Consider the following 22,512-nt stretch of genomic DNA (forward strand, 5'->3'; position numbering starts at 1 on the left):
CCGAACCCCGGGTTTGAACCAGGGACCTTTAGATCTTCAGTCTAACGCTCTCCCAACTGAGCTATTTCGGCACTTTAGAAAGCGTTTGTCCAGGAGACACGTGGCACCGTGCGTCGACTCGAAGGGGTCATTGAGCCCTTAAAGGAGGTTTATAGTCACAGCATCCACTTTTATTTGATAACATCAGCATTGTACCCACAGTAAAAACAATAGTTATTTTTGACAAGCTCGGTTCAAAAATCTCCTTTCATGTTGTGATTGATGCCTGTCTGCTGGCCATCTATTTCCACAACTTCCTAGATTTCCAGCATAGTTTTCAGTTTCTCCCCTGATTTTTACTTTCCGTTTCTAAGAACTACACATCAAAAAAGTCATTTTTCTTTCAAATGCGGCTAGGTCTTGTTCCCACGGCTTTCATTGGTATATTGCAGGTGAAAATGAAACATGCTGGACTTTTCTTCCCAAGGCTCTGCAGAACTATGCGTTGGTGTACAAATGTCCTATGAAGAAGAAGGGATATTTTGACTTGTCCTTGCACATTGGCTGAGAAAAGCATAAACTGCGGGATGTTGCACAATTGCGTTTCTGCTGAGCCCCAGGCCTTAGTCTGCTCTAACCAACTTTCTCAAACTCCTGCTTGGTCTTCCTTTTCTTGTCAGAAAGCGGTACACCAAAAGGAGCAGGTACAGTTGCCGAAACACGGGATCGAACCAGGGACCTTTAGATCTTCAGTCTAACGCTCTCCCAACTGAGCTATTTTGGCCTTTTCTGCCTAATCTTGATGACAATTCTGGGGTACCATGTGCTGGTGTGAAGGAATGACAATGACAAGTGACATTTTTATGTCTATGCATTTAGCCGGAAAGGAAAACAGGCAGCAAGATACTTTACTTTGTTCCAGGTGAAACTAAGCAACCACCCTGTTAGGACAACAGGCACATGAGAAGCGAAAGAATCAAACACGCACTGGCCTAATTCATGGGAAAGTCATATAATCAAAGGGAGGGTTATCCCTGTTAAGGATACAACAATTGCCGAAACCCGGGATCGAACCAGGGACCTTTAGATCTTCTGTCTAACGCTCTCCCAACAGAGCTATTTAGGCACTTTAGAAAGCGTTTGACCAGGAGACACGTGGCACCGTGCGTCGACTCGAAGGGGTCATTGAGCCCTTAAAGGAGGTTTATAGTCACAGCATCCACTTTTATTTGATAACATCAGCATTGTACCCACAGTAAAAACAATAGTTATTTTTGACAAGCTCGGTTCAAAAATCTCCTTTCATGTTGTGATTGATGCCTGTCTGCTGGCCATCTATTTCCACAACTTCCTAGATTTCCAGCATAGTTTTCAGTTTCTCCCCTGATTTTTACTTTCCGTTTCTAAGGACTACACATCAAAAAAGTCATTTTTCTTTCAAATGCGGCTAGGTCTTGTTCCCACGGCTTTCATTGGTATATTGCAGGTGAAAATGAAACATGCTGGACTTTTCTTCCCAAGGCTCTGCAGAACTATGCGTTGGTGTACAAATGTCCTATGAAGAAGAAGGGATATTTTGACTTGTCCTTGCACATTGGCTGAGAAAAGCATAAACTGCGGGATGTTGCACAATTGCGTTTCTGCTGAGCCCCAGGCCTTAGTCTGCTCTAACCAACTTTCTCAAACTCCTGCTTGGTCTTCCTTTTCTTGTCAGAAAGCGGTACACCAAAAGGAGCAGGTACAGTTGCCGAAACCCGGGATCGAACCAGGGACCTTTAGATCTTCAGTCTAACGCTCTCCCAACTGAGCTATTTCGGCCTTTTCTGCCTAATCTTGATGACAATTCTGGGGTACCATGTGCTGGTGTGAAGGAATGACAATGACAAGTGACATTTTTATGTCTATGCATTTAGCCGGAAAGGAAAACAGGCAGCAAGATACTTTACTTTGTTCCAGGTGAAACTAAGCAACCACCCTGTTAGGGCAACAGGCACATGAGAAGCGAAAGAATCAAACACGCACTGGCCTAATTCATGGGAAAGTCATATAATCAAAGGTAGGGTAATCCCTGTTCAGGATACAACAATTGCCGAAACCCGGGATCGAACCAGGGACCTTTAGATCTTCAGTCTAACGCTCTCCCAACTGAGCTATTTCGGCACTTTAGAAAGCGCTTGTCCAGGAGACACGTGGCACCGTGCGTCGACTCGAAGGGGTCATTGAGCCCTTAAAGGAGGTTTATAGTCACAGCATCCACTTTTATTTGATAACATCAGCATTGTACCCACAGTAAAAACAATAGTTATTTTTGACAAGCTCGGTTCAAAAATCTCCTTTCATGTTGTGATTGATGCCTGTCTGCTGGCCATCTATTTCCACAACTTCCTAGATTTCCAGCATAGTTTTCAGTTTCTCCCCTGATTTTTACTTTCCGTTTCTAAGGACTACACATCAAAAAAGTCATTTTTCTTTCAAATGCGGCTAGGTCTTGTTCCCACGGCTTTCATTGGTATATTGCAGGTGAAAATGAAACATGCTGGACTTTTCTTCCCAAGGCTCTGCAGAACTATGCGTTGGTGTACAAATGTCCTATGAAGAAGAAGGGATATTTTGACTTGTCCTTGCACATTGGCTGAGAAAAGCATAAACTGCGGGATGTTGCACAATTGCGTTTCTGCTGTTCCCCAGACCTTAGTCTGCTCTAAACAACTTTCTCAAACTCCTGCTTGGTCTTCCTTTTCTTGTCAGAAAGCGGTACACCAAAAGGAGCAGGTACAGTTGCCGAAACCCGGGACCTTTAGATCTTCAGTCTAACGCTCTCCCAACTGAGCTATTTCGGCCTTTTCTGCCTAATCTTGATGACAATTCTGGGGTACCATGTGCTGGTGTGAAGGAATGACAATGACGAGTGACATTTTTATGTCTATGCATTTAGCCGGAAAGGAAAACAGGCAGCAAGATACTTTATTTTGTTCCAGGTGAAACTAAGCAACCACCCTGTTAGGGCAACAGGCACATGAGAAGCGAAAGAATCAAACACGCACTGGCTTAATTCATGGGAAAGTCATATAATCAAAGGTAGGGTAATCCCTGTTCAGGATACAACAATTGCCGAAACCCGGGATCGAACCAGGGACCTTTAGATCTTCAGTCTAACGCTCTCCCAACTGAGCTATTTCGGCACTTTAGAAAGTGCTTGTCCAGGAGACACGTGGCACCGTGCGTCGACTCGAAGGGGTCATTGAGCCCTTAAAGGAGGTTTATAGTCACAGCATCCACTTTTATTTGATAACATCAGCATTGTACCCACAGTAAAAACAATAGTTATTTTTGACAAGCTCGGTTCAAAAATCTCCTTTCATGTTGTGATTGATGCCTGTCTGCTGGCCATCTATTTCCACAACTTCCTAGATTTCCAGCATAGTTTTCAGTTTCTCCCCTGATTTTTACTTTCCGTTTCTAAGGACTACACATCAAAAAAGTCATTTTTCTTTCAAATGCGGCTAGGTCTTGTTCCCACGGCTTTCATTGGTATATTGCAGGTGAAAATGAAACATGCTGGACTTTTCTTCCCAAGGCTCTGCAGAACTATGCATTGGTGTACAAATGTCCTATGAAGAAGAAGGGATATTTTGACTTGTCCTTGCACATTGGCTGAGAAAAGCATAAACTGCGGGATGTTGCACAATTGCGTTTCTGCTGAGCCCCAGACCTTAGTCTGCTCTAAACAACTTTCTCAAACTCCTGCTTGGTCTTCCTTTTCTTGTTAGAAAGCGGTACACCAAAAGGAGCAGGTACAGTTGCCGAAACCCGGGATCGAACCAGGGACCTTTAGATCTTCAGTCTAACGCTCTCCCAACTGAGCTATTTCGGCCTTTTCTGCCTAATCTTGATGACAATTCTGGGGTACCATGTGCTGGTGTGAAGGAATGACAATGACGAGTGACAATTTTATGTCTATGCATTTAGCCGGAAAGGAAAACAGGCAGCAAGATACTTTACTTTGTTCCAGGTGAAACTAAGCAACCACCCTGTTAGGGCAACAGGCACATGAGAAGCGAAAGAATCAAACACGCATTGGCCTAATTCATGGGAAAGTCATATAATCAAAGGTAGAGTTATCCCTGTTCAGGATACAACAATTGCCAAAACCCGGGATCGAACCAGGGACCTTTAGATCTTCAGTCTAACGCTCTCCCAACTGAGCTATTTCGGCACTTTCAAAAGCATTTGTCCAGGAGACACGTGGCACCGTGCGTCGACTCGAAGGGGTCATTGAGCCCTTAAAGGAGGTTTATAGTCACAGCATCCACTTTTATTTGATAACATCAGCATTGTACCCACAGTAAAAACAATAGTTATTTTTGACAAGCTCGGTTCAAAAATCTCCTTTCATGTTGTGATTGATGCCTGTCTGCTGGCCATCTATTTCCACAACTTCCTAGATTTCCAGCATAGTTTTCAGTTTCTCCCCTGATTTTTACTTTCCGTTTCTAAGGACTACACATCAAAAAAGTCATTTTTCTTTCAAATGCGGCTAGGTCTTGTTCCCACGGCTTTCATTGGTATATTGCAGGTGAAAATGAAACATGCTGGACTTTTCTTCCCAAGGCTCTGCAGAACTATGCGTTGGTGTACAAATGTCCTATGAAGAAGAAGGGATATTTTGACTTGTCCTTGCACATTGGCTGAGAAAAGCATAAACTGCGGGATGTTGCACAATTGCGTTTCTGCTGAGCCCCAGACCTTAGTCTGCTCTAAACAACTTTCTCAAACTCCTGCTTGGTCTTCCTTTTCTTGTCAGAAAGCGGTACACCAAAAGGAGCAGATACAGTTGCCGAAACCCGGGATCGAACCAGGGACCTTTAGATCTTCAGTCTAACGCTCTCCCAACTGAGCTATTTCGGCCTTTTCTGCCTAACCTTGATGACAATTCTGGGGTACCATGTGCTGGTGTGAAGGAATGACAATGACGAGTGACATTTTTATGTCTATGCATTTAGCCGGAAAGGAAAACAGGCAGCAAGATACTTTATTTTGTTCCAGGTGAAACTAAGCAACCACCCTGTTAGGGCAACAGGCACATGAGAAGCGAAAGAATCAAACACGCACTGGCCTAATTCATGGGAAAGTCATATAATCAAAGGTTGGGTAATCCCTGTTCAGGATACAACAATTGCCGAAACCAAGGATCGAACCAGGGACCTTTAGATCTTCAGTCTAACGCTCTCCCAACTGAGCTATTTCGGCACTTTAGAAAGTGCTTGTCCAGGAGACACGTGGCACCGTGCGTCGACTCGAAGGGGTCATTGAGCCCTTAAAGGAGGTTTATAGTCACAGCATCCACTTTTATTTGATAACATCAGCATTGTACCCACAGTAAAAACAATCGTTATTTTTGACAAGCTCGGTTCAAAAATCTCCTTTCATGTTGTGATTGATGCCTGTCTGCTGGCCATCTATTTCCACAACTTCCTAGATTTCCAGCATAGTTTTCAGTTTCTCCCCTGATTTTTTCTTTCCGTTTCTAAGGACTACACATCAAAAAAGTCATTTTTCTTTCAAATGCGGCTAGGTCTTGTTCCCACGGCTTTCATTGGTATATTGCAGGTGAAAATGAAACATGCTGGACTTTTCTTCCCAAGGCTCTGCAGAACTATGCGTTGGTGTACAAATGTCCTATGAAGAAGAAGGGATATTTTGACTTGTCCTTGCACATTGGCTGAGAAAAGCATAAACTGCGGGATGTTGCACAATTGCGTTTCTGCTGAGCCCCAGACCTTAGTCTGCTCTAAACAACTTTCTCAAACTCCTGCTTGGTCTTCCTTTTCTTGTTAGAAAGCGGTACACCAAAAGGAGCAGGTACAGTTGCCGAAACCCGGGATCGAACCAGGGACCTTTAGATCTTCAGTCTAACGCTCTCCCAACTGAGCTATTTCGGCCTTTTCTGCCTAATCTTGATGACAATTCTGGGGTACCATGTGCTGGTGTGAAGGAATGACAATGACGAGTGACAATTTTATGTCTATGCATTTAGCCGGAAAGGAAAACAGGCAGCAAGATACTTTACTTTGTTCCAGGTGAAACTAAGCAACCACCCTGTTAGGGCAACAGGCACATGAGAAGCGAAAGAATCAAACACGCACTGGCCTAATTCATGGGAAAGTCATATAATCAAAGGTAGAGTTATCCCTGTTCAGGATACAACAATTGCCGAAACCCAGGATCGAACCAGGGACCTTTAGATCTTCAGTCTAACGCTCTCCCAACTGAGCTATTTCGGCACTTTAGAACGCGTTTGTCCAGGAGACACGTGGCACCGTGCGTCGACTCGAAGGGGTCATTGAGCCCTTAAAGGAGGTTTATAGTCACAGCATCCACTTTTATTTGATAACATCAGCATTGTACCCACAGTAAAAACAATCGTTATTTTTGACAAGCTCGGTTCAAAAATCTCCTTTCATGTTGTGATTGATGCCTGTCTGCTGGCCATCTATTTCCACAACTTCCTAGATTTCCAGCATAGTTTTCAGTTTCTCCCCTGATTTTTACTTTCCGTTTCTAAGGACTACACATCAAAAAAGTCATTTTTCTTTCAAATGCGGCTAGGTCTTGTTCCCACGGCTTTCATTGGTATATTGCAGGTGAAAATGAAACATGCTGGACTTTTCTTCCCAAGGCTCTGCAGAACTATGCGTTGGTGTACAAATGTCCTATGAAGAAGAAGGGATATTTTGACTTGTCCTTGCACATTGGCTGAGAAAAGCATAAACTGCGGGATGTTGCACAATTGCGTTTCTGCTGAGCCCCAGACCTTAGTCTGCTCTAAACAACTTTCTCAAACTCCTGCTTGGTCTTCCTTTTCTTGTTAGAAAGCGGTACACCAAAAGGAGCAGGTACAGTTGCCGAAACCCGGGATCGAACCAGGGACCTTTAGATCTTCAGTCTAACGCTCTCCCAACTGAGCTATTTCGGCCTTTTCTGCCTAATCTTGATGACAATTCTGGGGTACCATGTGCTGGTGTGAAGGAATGACAATGACGAGTGACAATTTTATGTCTATGCATTTAGCCGGAAAGGAAAACAGGCAGCAAGATACTTTATTTTGTTCCAGGTGAAACTAAGCAACCACCCTGTTAGGGCAACAGGCACATGAGAAGCGAAAGAATCAAACACGCACTGGCCTAATTCATGGGAAAGTCATATAATCAAAGGTAGGGTAATCCCTGTTCAGGATACAACAATTGCCGAAACCCAGGATCGAACCAGGGACCTTTAGATCTTCAGTCTAACGCTCTCCCAACTGAGCTATTTCGGCACTTTAGAAAGTGCTTGTCCAGGAGACACGTGGCACCGTGCGTCGACTCGAAGGGGTCATTGAGCCCTTAAAGGAGGTTTATAGTCACAGCATCCACTTTTATTTGATAACATCAGCATTGTACCCACAGTAAAAACAATAGTTATTTTTGACAAGCTCGGTTCAAAAATCTCCTTTCATGTTGTGATTGATGCCTGTCTGCTGGCCATCTATTTCCACAACTTCCTAGATTTCCAGCATAGTTTTCAGTTTCTCCCCTGATTTTTACTTTCCGTTTCTAAGGACTACACATCAAAAAAGTCATTTTTCTTTCAAATGCGGCTAGGTCTTGTTCCCACGGCTTTCATTGGTATATTGCAGGTGAAAATGAAACATGCTGGACTTTTCTTCCCAAGGCTCTGCAGAACTATGCGTTGGTGTACAAATGTCCTATGAAGAAGAAGGGATATTTTGACTTGTCCTTGCACATTGGCTGAGAAAAGCATAAACTGCGGGATGTTGCACAATTGCGTTTCTGCTGAGCCCCAGACCTTAGTCTGCTCTAAACAACTTTCTCAAACTCCTGCTTGGTCTTCCTTTTCTTGTCAGAAAGCGGTACACCAAAAGGAGCAGGTACAGTTGCCGTAACCCGGGATCGAACCAGGGACCTTTAAATCTTCAGTCTAACGCTCTCCCAACTGAGCTATTTCGGCCTTTTCTGCCTAATCTTGATGACAATTCTGGGGCTATTTCGGCACTTTAGAAAGCGTTTGTCCAGGAGACACGTGGCACCGTGCGTCGACTCGAAGGGGTCATTGAGCCCTTAAAGGAGGTTTATAGTCACAGCATCCACTTTTATTTGATAACATCAGCATTGTACCCACAGTAAAAACAATAGTTATTTTTGACAAGCTCGGTTCAAAAATCTCCTTTCATGTTGTGATTGATGCCTGTCTGCTGGCCATCTATTTCCACAACTTCCTAGATTTCCAGCATAGTTTTCAGTTTCTCCCCTGATTTTTTCTTTCCGTTTCTAAGGACTACACATCAAAAAAGTCATTTTTCTTTCAAATGCGGCTAGGTCTTGTTCCCACGGCTTTCATTGGTATATTGCAGGTGAAAATGAAACATGCTGGACTTTTCTTCCCAAGGCTCTGCAGAACTATGCGTTGGTGTACAAATGTCCTATGAAGAAGAAGGGATATTTTGACTTGTCCTTGCACATTGGCTGAGAAAAGCATAAACTGCGGGATGTTGCACAATTGCGTTTCTGCTGAGCCCCAGACCTTAGTCTGCTCTAAACAACTTTCTCAAACTCCTGCTTGGTCTTCCTTTTCTTGTTAGAAAGCGGTACACCAAAAGGAGCAGGTACAGTTGCCGAAACCCGGGATCGAACCAGGGACCTTTAGATCTTCAGTCTAACGCTCTCCCAACTGAGCTATTTCGGCCTTTTCTGCCTAATCTTGATGACAATTCTGGGGTACCATGTGCTGGTGTGAAGGAATGACAATGACGAGTGACAATTTTATGTCTATGCATTTAGCCGGAAAGGAAAACAGGCAGCAAGATACTTTACTTTGTTCCAGGTGAAACTAAGCAACCACCCTGTTAGGGCAACAGGCACATGAGAAGCGAAAGAATCAAACACGCATTGGCCTAATTCATGGGAAAGTCATATAATCAAAGGTAGAGTTATCCCTGTTCAGGATACAACAATTGCCAAAACCCGGGATCGAACCAGGGACCTTTAGATCTTCAGTCTAACGCTCTCCCAACTGAGCTATTTCGGCACTTTCAAAAGCGTTTGTCCAGGAGACACGTGGCACCGTGCGTCGACTCGAAGGGGTCATTGAGCCCTTAAAGGAGGTTTATAGTCACAGCATCCACTTTTATTTGATAACATCAGCATTGTACCCACAGTAAAAACAATAGTTATTTTTGACAAGCTCGGTTCAAAAATCTCCTTTCATGTTGTGATTGATGCCTGTCTGCTGGCCATCTATTTCCACAACTTCCTAGATTTCCAGCATAGTTTTCAGTTTCTCCCCTGATTTTTACTTTCCGTTTCTAAGGACTACACATCAAAAAAGTCATTTTTCTTTCAAATGCGGCTAGGTCTTGTTCCCACGGCTTTCATTGGTATATTGCAGGTGAAAATGAAACATGCTGGACTTTTCTTCCCAAGGCTCTGCAGAACTATGCGTTGGTGTACAAATGTCCTATGAAGAAGAAGGGATATTTTGACTTGTCCTTGCACATTGGCTGAGAAAAGCATAAACTGCGGGATGTTGCACAATTGCGTTTCTGCTGAGCCCCAGGCCTTAGTCTGCTCTAACCAACTTTCTCAAACTCCTGCTTGGTCTTCCTTTTCTTGTCAGAAAGCGGTACACCAAAAGGAGCAGGTACAGTTGCCGAAACCTGGGATCGAACCAGGGACCTTTAGATCTTCAGTCTAACGCTCTCCCAACTGAGCTATTTCGGCCTTTTCTGCCTAATCTTGATGACAATTCTGGGGTACCATGTGCTGGTGTGAAGGAATGACAATGACGAGTGACAATTTTATGTCTATGCATTTAGCCGGAAAGGAAAACAGGCAGCAAGATACTTTACTTTGTTCCAGGTGAAACTAAGCAACCACCCTGTTAGGGCAACAGGCACATGAGAAGCGAAAGAATCAAACACGCATTGGCCTAATTCATGGGAAAGTCATATAATCAAAGGTAGAGTTATCCCTGTTCAGGATACAACAATTGCCAAAACCCGGGATCGAACCAGGGACCTTTAGATCTTCAGTCTAACGCTCTCCCAACTGAGCTATTTCGGCACTTTCAAAAGCGTTTGTCCAGGAGACACGTGGCACCGTGCGTCGACTCGAAGGGGTCATTGAGCCCTTAAAGGAGGTTTATAGTCACAGCATCCACTTTTATTTGATAACATCAGCATTGTACCCACAGTAAAAACAATAGTTATTTTTGACAAGCTCGGTTCAAAAATCTCCTTTCATGTTGTGATTGATGCCTGTCTGCTGGCCATCTATTTCCACAACTTCCTAGATTTCCAGCATAGTTTTCAGTTTCTCCCCTGATTTTTACTTTCCGTTTCTAAGGACTACACATCAAAAAAGTCATTTTTCTTTCAAATGCGGCTAGGTCTTGTTCCCACGGCTTTCATTGGTATATTGCAGGTGAAAATGAAACATGCTGGACTTTTCTTCCCAAGGCTCTGCAGAACTATGCGTTGGTGTACAAATGTCCTATGAAGAAGAAGGGATATTTTGACTTGTCCTTGCACATTGGCTGAGAAAAGCATAAACTGCGGGATGTTGCACAATTGCGTTTCTGCTGAGCCCCAGACCTTAGTCTGCTCTAAACAACTTTCTCAAACTCCTGCTTGGTCTTCCTTTTCTTGTCAGAAAGCGGTACACCAAAAGGAGCAGGTACAGTTGCCGAAACCCGGGATCGAACCAGGGACCTTTAGATCTTCAGTCTAACGCTCTCCCAACTGAGCTATTTCGGCCTTTTCTGCCTAATCTTGATGACAATTCTGGGGTACCATGTGCTGGTGTGAAGGAATGACAATGACGAGTGACATTTTTATGTCTATGCATTTAGCCGGAAAGGAAAACAGGCAGCAAGATACTTTACTTTGTTCCAGGTGAAACTAAGCAACCACCCTGTTAGGGCAACAGGCACATGAGAAGCGAAAGAATCAAACACGCACTGGCCTAATTCATGGGAAAGTCATATAATCAAAGGTAGGGTTATGCCTGTTCAGGATACAACAATTGCCGAAACCCGGGATCGAACCAGGGACCTCTAGATCTTCAGTCTAACGCTCTCCCAACTGAGCTATTTCGGCACTTTAGAAAGCGCTGGTCCAGGAGACACGTGGCACCGTGCGTCGACTCGAAGGGGTCATTGAGCCCTTAAAGGAGGTTTATAGTCACAGCATCCACTTTTATTTGATAACATCAGCATTTTACCCACAGTAAAAACAATAGTTATTTTTGACAAGCTCGGTTCAAAAATCTCCTTTCATGTTGTGATTGATGCCTGTCTGCTGGCCATCTATTTCCACAACTTCCTAGATTTCCAGCATAGTTTTCAGTTTCTCCCCTGATTTTTACTTTCCGTTTCTAAGGACTACACATCAAAAAAGTCATTTTTCTTTCAAATGCGGCTAGGTCTTGTTCCCACGGCTTTCATTGGTATATTGCAGGTGAAAATGAAACATGCTGGACTTTCCTTCCCAAGGCTCTGCAGAACTATGCGTTGGTGTACAAATGTCCTATGAAGAAGAAGGGATATTTTGACTTGTCCTTGCACATTGGCTGAGAAAAGCATAAACTGCGGGATGTTGCACAATTGCGTTTCTGCTGAGCCCCAGACCTTAGTCTGCTCTAAACAACTTTCTCAAACTCCTGCTTGGTCTTCCTTTTCTTGTCAGAAAGCGGTACACCAAAAGGAGCAGGTACAGTTGCCGAAACCCAGGATCGAACCAGGGACCTTTAGATCTTCAGTCTAACGCTCTCCCAACTGAGCTATTTCGGCCTTTTCTGCCTAATCTTGATGACAATTCTGGGGTACCATGTGCTGGTGTGAAGGAATGACAATGTCGAGTGACATTTTTATGTCTATGCATTTAGCCGGAAAGGAAAACAGGCAGCAAGATACTTTACTTTGTTCCAGGTGAAACTAAGCAACCACCCTGTTAGGGCAACAGGCACATGAGAAGCGAAAGAATCAAACACGCACTGGCCTAATTCATGGGAAAGTCATATAATCAAAGGTAGAGTTATCCCTGTTAAGGATACAACAATTGCCGAAACCCGGGATCGAACCAGGGACCTTTAGATCTTCAGTCTAACGCTCTCCCAACTGAGCTATTTCGGCACTTTAGAAAGCGGTTGTCCAGGAGCCACGTGGCACCGTGCGTCGACTCGAAGGGGTCATTGAGCCCTTAACGGAGGTTTATAGTCACAACATCCACTTTTATTTGATAACATCAGCATTGTACCCACAGTAAAAACAATCGTTATTTTTGACAAGCTCGGTTCAAAAATCTCCTTTCATGTTGTGATTGATGCCTGTCTGCTGGCCATCTATTTCCACAACTTCCTAGATTTCCAGCATAGTTTTCAGTTTCTCCCCTGATTTTTACTTTCCGTTTCTAAGGACTACACATCAAAAAAGTCATTTTTCTTTCAAATGCGGCTAGGTCTTGTTCCCACGGCTTTCATTGGTATATTGCAGGTGAAAATGAAACATGCTGGACTTTTCTTCCCAAGGCTCTGCAGAACTATGCGTTGGTGTACAAATGTCCTATGAAGAAGAAGGGATATTTTGACTTGTCCTTGCACATTGGCTGAGAAAAGCATAAACTGCGGGATGTTGCACAATTGCGTTTCTGCTGAACCCCAGACCTTAGTCTGCTCTAAACAACTTTCTCAAACTCCTGCTTGGTCTTCCTTTTCTTGTCAGAAAGCGGTACACCAAAAGGCGCAGGTACAGTTGCCGAAACCCGGGATCGAACCAGGGACCTTTAGATCTTCAGTCTAACGCTCTCCCAACTGAGCTATTTCGGCCTTTTCTGCCTAACCTTGATGACAATTCTGGGGTACCATGTGCTGGTGTGAAGGAATGACAATGACGAGTGACATTTTTATGTCTATGCATTTAGCCGGAAAGGAAAACAGGCAGCAAGATACTTTACTTTGTTCCAGGTGAAACTAAACAACCACCCTGTTAGGGCAACAGGCACATGAGAAGCGAAAGAATCAAACACGCACTGGCCTAATTCATGGGAAAGTCATATAATCAAAGGTAGAGTTATCCCTGTTCAGGATACAACAATTGCCGAAACCCGGGATCGAACCAGGGACCTTGAGATCTTCAGTCTAACGCTCTCCCAACTGAGCTATTTCGGCACTTTGGAAAGCGTTTGTCCAGGAGACACGTGGCACCGTGCGTCGACTCGAAGGGGTCATTGAGCCCTTAAAGGAGGTTTATAGTCACAGCATCCACTTTTATTTGATAACATCAGCATTGTACCCACAGTAAAAACAATCGTTATTTTTGACAAGCTCGGTTCATAAATCTCCTTTCATGTTGTGATTGATGCCTGTCTGCTGGCCATCTATTTCCACAACTTCCTAGATTTCCAGCATAGTTTTCAGTTTCTCCCCTGATTTTTACTTTCCGTTTCTAAGGACTACACATCAAAAAAGTCATTTTTCTTTCAAATGCGGCTAGGTCTTGTTCCCACGGCTTTCATTGGTATATTGCAGGTGAAAATGAAACATGCTGGACTTTTCTTCCCAAGGCTCTGCAGAACTATGCGTTGGTGTACAAATGTCCTATGAAGAAGAAGGGATATTTTGACTTGTCCTTGCACATTGGCTGAGAAAAGCATAAACTGCGGGATGTTGCACAATTGCGTTTCTGCTGAACCCCAGACCTTAGTCTGCTCTAAACAACTTTCTCAAACTCCTGCTTGGTCTTCCTTTTCTTGTCAGAAAGCGGTACACCAAAAGGAGCATGTACAGTTGCCGAAACCCGGGACCTTTAGATCTTCAGTCTAACGCTCTCCCAACTGAGCTATTTCGGCCTTTTCTGCCTAATCTTGATGACAATTCTGGGGTACCATGTGCTGGTGTGAAGGAATGACAATGACGAGTGACATTTTTATGTCTATGCATTTAGCCGGAAAGGAAAACAGGCAGCAAGATACTTTACTTTGTTCCAGGTGAAACTAAGCAACCACCCTGTTAGGGCAACAGGCACATGAGAAGCGAAAGAATCAAACACGCACTGGCCTAATTCATGGGAAAGTCATATAATCAAAGGTAGAGTTATCCCTGTTCAGGATACAACAATTGCCGAAACCAGGGATCGAACCAGGGACCTTTAGATCTTCAGTCTAACGCTCTCCCAACTGAGCTATTTCGGCACTTTAGAAAGCGTTTGTCCAGGAGCCACGTGGCACCGTGCGTCGACTCGAAGGGGTCATTGAGCCCTTAACGGAGGTTTATAGTCACAACATCCACTTTTATTTGATAACATCAGCATTGTACCCACAGTAAAAACAATAGTTATTTTTGACAAGCTCGGTTCAAAAATCTCCTTTCATGTTGTGATTGATGCCTGTCTGCTGGCCATCTATTTCCACAACTTCCTAGATTTCCAGCTAGTGATGGCCGAACGGTTCGCCCGGCGGTCGTTTCGCGGCGAATTTCCGACATTCGCGGTCCGCACGTTCGAACGCCTTTTTCCGTCGTTCGCCGCGGCGGACTTACGTGTTTAATGTATACAAGAACTTTAACCTTTGGTGACACGTTTATCATGTGATACAGGACAGCCAATTGAGACATGACAGCACATGGACACTTGTACATTCCCCCTAACCTATAAATACACCCGATCCGGTGGCCATTTTACATTCTTTCTTCTGTTACGATAGGGACAGGTTCCTGTGTGGAGTAGGGAGAGATAAACCACTAGCTATTTGGTACACAAAAGTTCTTTTCAGGACTGGTATAGGTGTTAGGTGTTGATAGGTTTGCTGTGCTGCTGATTCTTGCAGCAGCCTGAGTGTCTTTTGTTAGTTTAGAGAAAGGGAAAGGACGGTGTATGCTACAGGGACAGCCAGATTAGTCTTTCATCATCATCATCATCATCATCATCATTAGCTGTTACTATCAAGGTCCACAAAAGAGCTGTTCCAGTAACCACTAATCGTTCTCTTTTTTTGCCAATTTGTATAGGGACAGGAAGGAAGCAGTGTTGTCAGGCAGTGAGGGTAATTTTAAAGACTTGCTGTTATTATTAGTTCCACAAAGGTTCTTTTCAGGACTGGTATCAGTGGTACAGTAATAGGCTTGTACATGTATAATATTCTTTCTTCCAAATATAGAAAGGATATTATACTTGACTGCTGCCCTTCTGCTGCAGTCTGCTAAACATTCACAACTCACTTGTTCCACAAAAGTTCTTATAAGGACTGGTAACTTGGTATAGGGTGCTACGGTACATAGGCTTGAGTGCGGTACAGTCTGCTGTTCTGTAAGGACCGCTATCGGTCCACAATAGATAGGGTTGACGTGCACCACTGCTGACCGCTGCCCTATACTGCAGCAGTCCTTCAGCGGTATAGGGACTGACGTACAGTCTGCTAATCACTAACACACAACCTGCTTGTTCCACAAAAGTTCTTATAAGGACTGGTAACTTGGTATAGGGTGCTACGGTACATAGGCTTGAGTGCGGTACAGTCTGCTGTTCTGTAAGGACCGCTATCGGTCCACAATAGATAGGGTTGACGTGCACCACTGCTGACCGCTGCCCTATACTGCAGCAGTCCTTCAGCGGTATAGGGACTGACGTACAGTCTGCTAAACACTAATACACAACCTGCTTGGTCCACAAAAGTTCTTATAAGGACTGGTAACTTGGTATAGGGTGCTACGGTACATAGGCTTGAGTGCGGTACAGTCTGCTGTTCTGTAAGGACCGCTATCGGTCCACAATAGATAGGGTTGACGTGCACCACTGCTGACCGCTGCCCTATACTGCAGCAGTCCTTCAGCGGTATAGGGACTGACGTACAGTCTGCTAATCACTAACACACAACCTGCTTGTTCCACAAAAGTTCTTATAAGGACTGGTAACTTGGTATAGGGTGCTACGGTACATAGGCTTGAGTGCGGTACAGTCTGCTGTTCTGTAAGGACCGCTATCGGTCCACAATAGATAGGGTTGACGTGCACCACTGCTGACCGCTGCCCTATACTGCAGCAGTCCTTCAGCGGTATAGGGACTGACGTACAGTCTGCTAAACACTAATACACAACCTGCTTGGTCCACAAAAGTTCTTATAAGGACTGGTAACTTGGTATAGGGTGCTACGGTACATAGGCTTGAGTGCGGTACAGTCTGCTGTTCTGTAAGGACCGCTATAGGTCCACAATAGATAGGGTTGACGTGCACCACTGCTGACCGCTCACCTATACTGCAGCAGTCCTTCAGCGGTATAGGGACTGACGTACAGTCTGCTAATCACTAACACACAACCTGCTTGTTCCACAAAAGTTCTTATAAGGACTGGTAACTTGGTATAGGGTGCTACGGTACATAGGCTTGAGTGCGGTACAGTCTGCTGTTCTGTAAGGACCGCTATCGGTCCACAATAGATAGGGTTGACGTGCACCACTGCTGACCGCTGCCCTATACTGCAGCAGTCCTTCAGCGGTATAGGGACTGACGTACAGTCTGCTAATCACTAACACACAACCTGCTTGTTCCACAAAAGTTCTTATAAGGACTGGTAACTTGGTATAGGGTGCTACGGTACATAGGCTTGAGTGCGGTACAGTCTGCTGTTCTGTAAGGACCGCTATCGGTCCACAATAGATAGGGTTGACGTGCACCACTGCTGACCGCTGCCCTATACTGCAGCAGTCCTTCAGCGGTATAGGGACTGACGTACAGTCTGCTAAACACTAATACACAACCTGCTTGGTCCACAAAAGTTCTTATAAGGACTGGTAACTTGGTATAGGGTGCTACGGTACATAGGCTTGAGTGCGGTACAGTCTGCTGTTCTGTAAGGACCGCTATAGGTCCACAATAGATAGGGTTGACGTGCACCACTGCTGACCGCTCACCTATACTGCAGCAGTCCTTCAGCGGTATAGGGACTGACGTACAGTCTGCTAATCACTAACACACAACCTGCTTGTTCCACAAAAGTTCTTATAAGGACTGGTAACTTGGTATAGGGTGCTACGGTACATAGGCTTGAGTGCGGTACAGTCTGCTGTTCTGTAAGGACCGCTATCGGTCCACAATAGATAGGGTTGACGTGCACCACTGCTGACCGCTGCCCTATACTGCAGCAGTCCTTCAGCGGTATAGGGACTGACGTACAGTCTGCTAATCACTAACACACAACCTGCTTGTTCCACAAAAGTTCTTATAAGGACTGGTAACTTGGTATAGGGTGCTACGGTACATAGGCTTGAGTGCGGTACAGTCTGCTGTTCTGTAAGGACCGCTATCGGTCCACAATAGATAGGGTTGACGTGCACCACTGCTGACCGCTGCCCTATACTGCAGCAGTCCTTCAGCGGTATAGGGACTGACGTACAGTCTGCTAAACACTAATACACAACCTGCTTGGTCCACAAAAGTTCTTATAAGGACTGGTAACTTGGTATAGGGTGCTACGGTACATAGGCTTGAGTGCGGTACAGTCTGCTGTTCTGTAAGGACCGCTATAGGTCCACAATAGATAGGGTTGACGTGCACCACTGCTGACCGCTCACCTATACTGCAGCAGTCCTTCAGCGGTATAGGGACTGACGTACAGTCTGCTAATCACTAACACACAACCTGCTTGTTCCACAAAAGTTCTTATAAGGACTGGTAACTTGGTATAGGGTGCTACGGTACATAGGCTTGAGTGCGGTACAGTCTGCTGTTCTGTAAGGACCGCTATCGGTCCACAATAGATAGGGTTGACGTGCACCACTGCTGACCGCTGCCCTATACTGCAGCAGTCCTTCAGCGGTATAGGGACTGACGTACAGTCTGCTAAACACTAATACACAACCTGCTTGGTCCACAAAAGTTCTTATAAGGACTGGTAACTTGGTATAGGGTGCTACGGTACATAGGCTTGAGTGCGGTACAGTCTGCTGTTCTGTAAGGACCGCTATCGGTCCACAATAGATAGGGTTGACGTGCACCACTGCTGACCGCTGCCCTATACTGCAGCAGTCCTTCAGCGGTATAGGGACTGACGTACAGTCTGCTAATCACTAACACACAACCTGCTTGTTCCACAAAAGTTCTTATAAGGACTGGTAACTTGGTATAGGGTGCTACGGTACATAGGCTTGAGTGCGGTACAGTCTGCTGTTCTGTAAGGACCGCTATCGGTCCACAATAGATAGGGTTGACGTGCACCACTGCTGACCGCTGCCCTATACTGCAGCAGTCCTTCATCGGTATAGGGACTAAGAGTTTTGTCACAGGGTCATTTAAAAAATGACAGGCAGAGGAAGAGGCAGGCCCTTCCGCAGGGGTGGTAGGGGTAGGGCAGGAGCAACAGGCTTGAGCCAAAGTGGGAAGTTGCAGAAGGTGCGTTCAATTACTTTAAAGGATGCACCAGACTTGGTTGAGTGGCTCGCTCAGCCTTACTCTTCTGCACCCTCCTCATCCTCTCGATCTGCACCCTCTTCTTCACTCTCTGCTATGTGCACCCCCAAAGACACTACCACCAACAACACGACCACCACCACCACCACCACATACCTTCCGCTTGAGTCACTGGAATTATTTTCCCGATCCATATCAAGAGGACATTTCTGATGCGCAGCCACTCTTGGTATTGGATCAGGAAGAGGAGGTAGCAACAAGCGCTACTCAGCAGTCTGACGCCAGTACCCAGATCAGCCCAAGGAGGAGGTTGGTCCCCGGTGTTGCTGCCTACTCCGAGATCTCTACTTATAGCGGTGGGGAAGGTGACGTTGATGATGACGTGTCTAGTGATGTCACGTGGGTGCCCACAAGAGAGGAAGAGGAGGGGAGTTCAGAGGGAGATATGGACCAGCAGATAGGGAGGAGAAGCAGCAATGACTTACATTGCACAGCAGGGACAAAGCAGACTGCAAATGTATCAGGAGCGAGTCATCGACCATGTACGGTCACATCTGGCGCTCCCAGGACACCGGCACATGGCTCCGCAGTGTGGGCTTTTTTTAACGTGTCCGCTGCTGACAATAGCGTTGCCATCTGCAATCTTTGCAGTCAACGCGTTAGTCGCGGTAAGCCCAATACTCACCTAGGGACGACCGCCTTAAGAAGGCACATGAGCAGCCATCACCGAGCCCAGTGGGAGCAACGGAACACACAAAGCCACACTGCAGGCTCTCACCGTCCAGCCTCGTCTTCTACTTCTCCTTCTCCTCTCTCCTCACAATTGTCCTCCACTCCACCTTCCATCACGCCAAGCTCACATTTTTCTGCAAAAAGGCAGGCTTCCGTGGGCCTAATGTTTGAGCGTAAAAAAATGATGACGCCGGATAACCCTCTTGCCCAACGGTTGGCGGCTGGCTTGTCAGAACTCATAGCCCGCCAACTACTGCCATATAAACTGGTGGACTCGGAGGCCTTTCGCAAATTTGTGGCCATTGGAACACCACAATGGAAGGTCCCAGGAAGGAAGTATTTCTCAGAGAAGGGCATCCCAGAGCTATATGGCCATGTTCAGCGGCAAGTGAATGTATCTCTGGCACACAGTGTCGGTGCCAAGATACATCTGACCACAGACACGTGGTCTAGCAAACACGGGCAGGGAAGGTATATCAGTTTTACTGCCCACTGGGTGAACCTTCTGACGGCCGTCAAGCATGTAACCCGTGGCACCCGTGTAGATTTGGTTTTACCGCCACGGATTGCATGCAGGCCTGACTCTTCTTCTCCTCCTCCTACTCCATCCTCCTCCCTCTCCTCCTCAGCTGCCTCCTCCTTTTCCGCTGCTAGCGTCTCTTCCACTGCACCGCCCAAGCTCCCCAGAACCTATTCCACATGCCAGGTGAGACGTTGCCATGCCGTGCTGCGTCTGTTGTGCCTGGAAGCAAAGAGCCACACTGGCCCGGCACTCCTTTCAGCTTTGCGTTCACAGGCAGATGAGTGGCTAACACCGCTCAATTTGACAGTTGGTAAAGTGGTGTGTGACAACGGTGCCAATCTGCTTAGCGCATTGAAACAGGGCAAAATCACGCACGTGCCGTGCATGGCACACGTCTTAAACTTGGTCGTGCAGCGATTCCTTGTCAAATACCCTGGGGTCCAGGACATCTTGCGGCAGGCAAGGAAAATCTCGGCCCATTTCAGAAGATCTTACACGGCCATGGCTCGCCTTGCTGACATTCAGCGGCGACACCATCTGCCGGTCAGACGTCTTATTTGCGATTGCCCGACGCGATGGAACTCAACCTTCTATATGCTTGATAGGCTGCTCCAGCAGAAACGTGCAGTTAACGTCTACCTGTATGAACTCTGCGAAAGAAACGGTTCTGGGGAGCTGGGTTTTTTTTCACCGCGCCAGTGGCTGCTCATGCGCGACACATGCAGACTTCTGCGGCCATTTGAGGAGATCACCAAACTGGTCAGTCGCAGCCATGGCGCCATCAGTGACATGGTACCTTATGCCTTCTTTCTGGAGCGTGCATTGCGTCGTGTCATTGATCAGGCTGTGGAGGAGCAGGAGCGGGAAGATGAGGAAGTCGCAATGCTGGATGAATTCCCAGGGGGGGCTACTCTATCTGAGACAAGTCAACAACAGGAGTCTGATGAGGAGTCAGAGGAGGATGGTGCCGGGGCGGATGAGCAGGAGCAAGAAGAGCATGCTTTAAACCTTTCTGGGATCCCTGTTGTGCGAGGATGGGGAGAGGAGAATGAAGAGGACGACATTATCCTGGATGATGAGCAGGAGCCAGGCCACCACACCGCTTCCACTTTAGTGCAAATGGGGGCCTTCATGCTCCAGTGTTTTAATAGGGACCCCCGTATAAAAAGCATGAGGGTCAAGGACCAGTACTGGGTGGCAACGTACTTAGACCCCCGGTACAAACACAAAATGGCGGAAATGTTACCGCCGTCGCAGAGGGCTGTCAGAATGCAGCACTTCCAGGCCTTGCTTCGAGAAATGCTGCATTCTGCTTTTGCGTGCGCTGGCAGAGGAGCAATTCCCACTCCCAGAGAAGGATTTGCGGGTACCAATCCAACAGCGCCTGCAAGAAGAGGCCGGTTTGAAGATGTGTTGGTGACTTCGGATATGAGGTCATTCTTTCAGCCGACCCATCGACAGGTGTCATCCGGATCCAGCATCAGGGAACGCCTAGACCGTCAGGTGTCCGACTACATTGGGTTAACGGCCGATGTGGACGCTCTGAGGAGTGATGAACCCCTAGACTACTGGGTGGGCAGGCTTGACCTCTGGCCAGAGCTTGCCCAATTTGCAATCGAACTGTTGGCTTGCCCCTCATCCAGTGTCCTGTCCGAAAGGACGTTCAGCGCAGCAGGGGGGATTGTGACCGATAAGCGTACTCGCCTAGCTCACCACAGTGTTAACTACCTCACATTTCTAAAAATGAATGAGGCATGGATCTCGGAGGAATTCAACACATGTGACCAGTAGACCATGTATATGTCTATAAACTATTTTTTTAATCAAGCACACAGACCTTCTTAATTCATTTGGCTCACTTCCTTGACCCAAAAAAGCACACCGTACTATATGCCCCTACCCTCCTCTTTGAAGAGGTTGAGCGGTGTCATATTTCTACTGGGGCTGCTTATGATATCCCTGTGCTGTGCTGACTTCCTCCTGGGGGTTCTTATTATGAAGGGATCACACTATCCCTGTGCTGTGCTGACTTCCTCCTGGGGGTTCTTATTATGAGGGGATCACACCATCCCTGTGCTGTGCTGACTTCCTCCTGGGGCTGCTTACGGTGCTGCTGTCAGTGCTGTATGTCACGGTGCTGCTGTCAGCGCTGTATGTCACGGTGCTGCTGTCAGCGCTGTATGTCACGGTGCTGCTGTCAGCGCTGTATGTCACGGTGCTGCTGTCAGCGCTGTATGTCACGGTGCTGCTGTCAGCGCTGTATGTCACGGTGCTGCTGTCAGCGCTGTATGTCACGGTGCTGCTGTCAGCGCTGTATGTCACGGTGCTGCTGTCAGCGCTGTATGTCACGGTGCTGCTGTCAGCGCTGTATGTCACGGTGCTGCTGTCAGCGCTGTATGTCACGGTGCTGCTGTCAGTGCTCTGTATTACGGTGCTGCTGTCAGATGCCTCTATCACGGTGCATGTGTCATTCCGGTATGTCACGCTGCTGGTGATCATCTCCTGCACCCTCTTCTTTGCCTACCCTGGTCCCTGACCTTCCCTCTCCTCCATTGCCTTCATTAGCTCCATAGTCCTGAATTGTTAGAACAATTTCCCAAATAAAATAAAAATGCTTGTAGTTATCGATCCCAAATTCACCTCATACATGTATTATGTCATTGTCCAGATGGTGGGACTACGTTTTACCCCCTAATAATTACCACGTGGCCGCAAATTCGACATGAAGGTTTGCAAAGTTCGCCTCCCATTGAAGTCAATGGGGCCCGCGGCGAACGTTCGGTTTCGCGAACGTTTGGGTCCGTTCGCATTTCGCGTTCGCGAAA

General features: G+C 46.3%; 12 non-coding genes across 12 annotated transcripts; all 12 read right to left on the minus strand.

Annotated features, from left to right (window-relative positions):
* Nucleotides 1–1,724: 1,724 nt before the first annotated feature.
* TRNAF-GAA (transfer RNA phenylalanine (anticodon GAA)) lies at nt 1,725–1,797 on the minus strand. The gene has a single exon. It is a non-coding gene; the product is annotated as a tRNA-Phe (tRNA).
* Nucleotides 1,798–2,066: 269 nt separating this feature from the next.
* TRNAF-GAA (transfer RNA phenylalanine (anticodon GAA)) lies at nt 2,067–2,139 on the minus strand. The gene has a single exon. It is a non-coding gene; the product is annotated as a tRNA-Phe (tRNA).
* Nucleotides 2,140–3,088: 949 nt separating this feature from the next.
* TRNAF-GAA (transfer RNA phenylalanine (anticodon GAA)) lies at nt 3,089–3,161 on the minus strand. The gene has a single exon. It is a non-coding gene; the product is annotated as a tRNA-Phe (tRNA).
* Nucleotides 3,162–3,780: 619 nt separating this feature from the next.
* Nucleotides 3,781–3,853, minus strand: TRNAF-GAA (transfer RNA phenylalanine (anticodon GAA)). The gene has a single exon. It is a non-coding gene; the product is annotated as a tRNA-Phe (tRNA).
* Nucleotides 3,854–4,814: 961 nt separating this feature from the next.
* TRNAF-GAA (transfer RNA phenylalanine (anticodon GAA)) lies at nt 4,815–4,887 on the minus strand. The gene has a single exon. It is a non-coding gene; the product is annotated as a tRNA-Phe (tRNA).
* A 961-nt stretch (nt 4,888–5,848) lies between these two features.
* Nucleotides 5,849–5,921, minus strand: TRNAF-GAA (transfer RNA phenylalanine (anticodon GAA)). The gene has a single exon. It is a non-coding gene; the product is annotated as a tRNA-Phe (tRNA).
* Nucleotides 5,922–6,882: 961 nt separating this feature from the next.
* Nucleotides 6,883–6,955, minus strand: TRNAF-GAA (transfer RNA phenylalanine (anticodon GAA)). The gene has a single exon. It is a non-coding gene; the product is annotated as a tRNA-Phe (tRNA).
* A 1,696-nt stretch (nt 6,956–8,651) lies between these two features.
* TRNAF-GAA (transfer RNA phenylalanine (anticodon GAA)) lies at nt 8,652–8,724 on the minus strand. Its single transcript has one exon. It is a non-coding gene; the product is annotated as a tRNA-Phe (tRNA).
* Nucleotides 8,725–9,685: 961 nt separating this feature from the next.
* Nucleotides 9,686–9,758, minus strand: TRNAF-GAA (transfer RNA phenylalanine (anticodon GAA)). The gene has a single exon. It is a non-coding gene; the product is annotated as a tRNA-Phe (tRNA).
* Nucleotides 9,759–10,719: 961 nt separating this feature from the next.
* On the minus strand, nt 10,720–10,792 carry TRNAF-GAA (transfer RNA phenylalanine (anticodon GAA)). Its single transcript has one exon. It is a non-coding gene; the product is annotated as a tRNA-Phe (tRNA).
* Nucleotides 10,793–12,095: 1,303 nt separating this feature from the next.
* On the minus strand, nt 12,096–12,168 carry TRNAF-GAA (transfer RNA phenylalanine (anticodon GAA)). The gene has a single exon. It is a non-coding gene; the product is annotated as a tRNA-Phe (tRNA).
* A 619-nt stretch (nt 12,169–12,787) lies between these two features.
* Nucleotides 12,788–12,860, minus strand: TRNAF-GAA (transfer RNA phenylalanine (anticodon GAA)). The gene has a single exon. It is a non-coding gene; the product is annotated as a tRNA-Phe (tRNA).
* Between the last annotated feature and the right edge of the window lie 9,652 nt (nt 12,861–22,512).

This window comes from Lithobates pipiens, unplaced genomic scaffold, assembly GCF_037356315.1.
Source record: "Lithobates pipiens isolate NorthernLeopardFrog02 unplaced genomic scaffold, aLitPip1_a1.2 Scaffold_18, whole genome shotgun sequence".
Taxonomy (NCBI): domain Eukaryota; kingdom Metazoa; phylum Chordata; class Amphibia; order Anura; family Ranidae; genus Lithobates; species Lithobates pipiens.